General features: G+C 42.5%; 1 long non-coding RNA gene across 1 annotated transcript; it reads left to right on the top strand.

The window, feature by feature from the left end:
• The first annotated feature begins 369 nt into the window (after positions 1-369).
• Positions 370-1,041, top strand: LOC309337738. The gene is made up of 2 exons (XR_014154529.1): positions 370-404; positions 902-1,041. It is a non-coding gene; the product is annotated as an uncharacterized lncRNA (long non-coding RNA).
• The last annotated feature ends 3,097 nt before the right edge of the window (positions 1,042-4,138 follow it).

Below are 4,138 nucleotides of genomic sequence, written 5' to 3' on the forward strand. Positions count from 1 at the left end.
GAGATCTTGTATCGCAAACCTATTTCTGTAAGGAGTATCAGTGTGGAAAGTCTAGACGATGCAAAGCGGATTTTTTGCCCTGTATTTAATAGGAATATGTATTTATTCTAAGCTTTGTTTCAAGACACTTGGAACAACTCATATTAAAGGAATTGTTGGAGACCTTCCAGACAAATATTATTTCCAAGGCTAGGCTAGGGGGCTTGCTTGCTTGCTTGCTTATTTGTTTATTTATTTATTTATTTATTTAATTTTCATTCTTAGTATTCTGTGTGACAGAGATCACAGCATCTATCATAGTAGTTATTTTTAGTTTCTTTATATATATATAAAGAATGAATGAATTGGGGTATATATATATGAATGAATGAATTGGGCTGTTCTCACTGTAAAATGTAGCTACCGTATTTTTCGCCCTATAGGGCGCACTTTTTCCCCTCCAAAAATGAAGGGGAAATGTGTGTGCGTCCTATGGGGCGAATGCAGGCTTTCGCTGAAGCCTGGAGAGCGAGAGGGGTCGGTGCGCACCGACTCCTCTCACTCTCCAGGCTTCAGGAAGCTTTCCGCAAGCCTTGGGAGCCCGCGGGAGTTCCCGCTGGGCTCCCACGGCTTGCGGAGAGCTGCCTGCATCCAGAAGCCTGGGCGCGCTGAGCAGTTGCGCCGGGGCTTCGGGTAGCTCTGCGCAAGCCGCGGGAGCCCTCCCACGGCTTGCACAGAGCTGCCTCTACACCCGAAGCCCAGGCGCGCTGAACAGTCGCACCCGGGCTTCGGGTAGCTCTGCGTGGGAAGGCCCCATCCCCGCGCCTGGGGGAAAAATATTTTTTTTTTCTTTATTTCCCCCTCAAAAAACTAGGTGTGTCCTATGGGCCGGTGCATCCTATGGGGCAAAAAATATAGTAAGTTTTTACCTTTGGATGTAACCAGAGATAAATTCCTATTTCATTCGTTCTTGGAAGCATAGCACTGGGTTGAAATGTGTCTTTATCCCACCTGCAGCTAGAAAATGACAACACTGTTATCTGACAACCTTGGTCTTTTTTTTTTTTAAATGAAATTTATATACTGCTTGATTGTAGGGGGGGGGAATCCTCAATGAGGTTCAGAGAATCCAGAGAGCTGCAGGGAATTCACTGCCAAAGAAAGTATCATGACCCCAAGAATAAGCTATGCAGCCCTCACAAAATCTGGCACATTTCTGCTCTCTTAGGCTGCTAACTTTACCTGGGAGTAAATGTTACTGAACTCAGTGGGAGTTAGTTATGAGTAGACTATGGGTTTTTCATTTCAGCCCTACATTTCTGGTTAAGATGGCACATTGTGATGGACTTACCTTCTCTCCATGCAGCTGTTTTTATAACACTTTAAAGGGCTTTTTGGTCCCCTCACGTCAGCTTCATCTGGGAGGGTGAGGGGTGTGTGACCACATGATTAAGTTTCCATCTCAATAACAATAGCAAGGATGAAGGATTTTTATTGTCCTATTCATCATCCTAGCAATAATGTCTCTTGTATGAGATTCACATTTTCCTGGGCACCTGTTGGATTTATCTAGACAGACAGATCCAACAAACAGGGGGGAATGGAACTGATGGCTTACATCTTGTTGGATCCCATCCAGACAAGCCCTTTCAAGCATTTTTGCTTCTAGCCCAGTCCAATTTATGGAGACCAAAATAGGGGACCCCCTGTGGTTTGAATTTTTTTACAAATTCCATGTACGTTCAACTGTTTTTGTAAGAAAAATGCCCAAAGGACAGTGGGTTTTATAATGTGCGCAAAGAAACATGGGACAAAATTAAGGAGCAACAACAGAAGAAAACCCTTTATTTAAATCTGGTAAATAAAACAATAAAATGTGGTAATTTTTTAAAGTTAAGTGAACAATTGTAAATTAAGACTTCACAATTTTGCAGGGCATGAGGAAGAGAGTATCTTCAAACATGGCATCTTTATATATAAAATAGTGCAGGCAAAACATTTGAATATGTGCTTGTTTCACTGTGTATATAAGGGCTGGAGAACCTTTAATCCTCTAAGGTCTTGTCCCCATTCAATGCCCATTTTAGCTCAATCCACAGGAGATCTAGACTAATCTAAAAACACTAACCCTCCAGATGATGAAAAGTTGTTGAAAGGCCAAATGGGGGGGATGAGACACCTTCAGGTACTTTGCTTAGATTGCTCAAATCAAAATGGCACTTCAAACTGTGCTGAGCAAGAATGGAGGAGGAGCTAGTGCAGATCTTTTAGCATAGACAATATATGTTCAATACAGCAGAGGGAATGTAAGCTGCATCATGGGAGGGATGTTTCTAGGACTAAAGTGAAACTTGAAGCTCCCTTGTTATTTCTGCTGTTGGATGCTGCATGTTGTTTAAGTAATCTTATTATATTAATATTATTGAAATGCGGGTTTTTGTATTTTATTACATTTGCTGTTGCTATTTTTCAGTTATTATGGGCAAAAAATTAGTGTTTGTTTGAAATGTATTTCTGTTTTCTTTGTTGTAAGCCACTTTGAGCTTGATTTTTGTGTGTGGAAAAGCAGCGTACAAATAACATGAATGAATGAAGAAATAAGCGCAGATCTAATGAACCATCTGCTATTTTAATGAAGCTGGGCGTGTGAAAGAACACAGTTTATTGTGTGCCTCCTCCCTCAAATTTGCCTTTATTTTCTTGTACTTAAAGAAAATTGACTGCATTTAGCAAGATTAGTTTGAGCCTATTCATTTTCAAGTAGGGACCTCAGCGCCTAGGGCTTGCCGATCGCATGGTCAGCGGTTCGAATCCCCATGGCGGGGTGAGCTCTAGTCTTTCAGTCCCAGCTCCTGCCCACCTAGCAGTTCGAAAGCACCCTTAAGTGCAAGTAGATAAATAGGTACCGCTTTATAACGGGAAGGTAAACGGCGTTTCCGTGTGCGGCGCTGGTGCTGGCTCGCCAGAGCAGCTTCATCACGCTGCCACGTGACCTGGAAGTGTCTCCGGACAGCACTGGCCCCCGGCCTCTTAAGTGAGATGGGCGCACAACCCTAGAGTCGGACACGACTGGCCCGTACGGACAGGGCTACCTTTACTTTTTTAAGCATTAACTAATCATTATTTCTCTTCAGCACGTCATGCCCACAGCTCAAATATGCAATCTTTTAGAATACAAATGTGTTACATACTATTGACTGTGTCCATGTACATAAAATCTGTGCGAAATCTGGTGTGTGAAATCTCTCTGATTATATAAGGGCCCATGGATAATTCTGAACAATACTTGTGGAAAGTAAAAGAATACACACACACACACACACACACACATCATTTTAAATGATAATCTGAGCATTCTCCCTAAGGAATCTAGTGGATGTACTAAGGAGTAAACAGTTTTAAGATTAGAAAGTCCGGAATCTTGGAGGCAAGTGTTCAGATGAATAAAGTGGTGCATTTTAAGAAGCTGGAACTGTGTCCAGGGGAAAATGGTGGGGAGGAAACATGATTTGCATCCTTGGTAACAAAATGTACAGCACAGCAGGAGGACACACCATGATAATTAGGGAATTACAGCTGTTAGTCACAGAAAATATGCTGCAGTTGTGGGTCAAAGATTTGAGGTCATGGCACAGGAAGCAAAATGGTAATTTAGAGACTGTGAGGAACTTGGGGCACAAAGTAGAATCCTGCAAACTTCAGGCAACTAAACATATGTCTGGTCTTTGAGAGAACTCAGTTCGGCAAAACAAATATAGGGTAATAAATCAAGGTATGGCTGGGATTTTGAGGCATACAGGTAAAGTTCGGGACGCTGTTGAAAAACACAGCTTTAGGGGGATTTGTTCTTTATGAATTATGCATTCTGCATTTATAAAAGATCCAGTCTCATGAGATACCTTTTAGATAGCAGTTTGAGCCAATGATTTCCACATTGTAGCCCTGAAGCTTGGGAATGTAGGTATGTACAGTCTCCTCAGCACTTGCCTTTAAAGGGCCCATTATGCTCCTATCCATTGCAAGGGCACCCCTGCCCCTCATGATGAAGTAGCATGGGACAGGCACAAAACATTTCACTGCCTAAACAGAAAGGCAAAACCATTCCGCATGTGGAAGCTCTCCAGACTAGCAGCTGAAACCTGCTTCCACAGGGCAGGAA

This window comes from Podarcis erhardii (assembly GCF_964252035.2).
Source record: "Podarcis erhardii genome assembly, chromosome: 1".
NCBI lineage: Eukaryota > Metazoa > Chordata > Lepidosauria > Squamata > Lacertidae > Podarcis > Podarcis erhardii.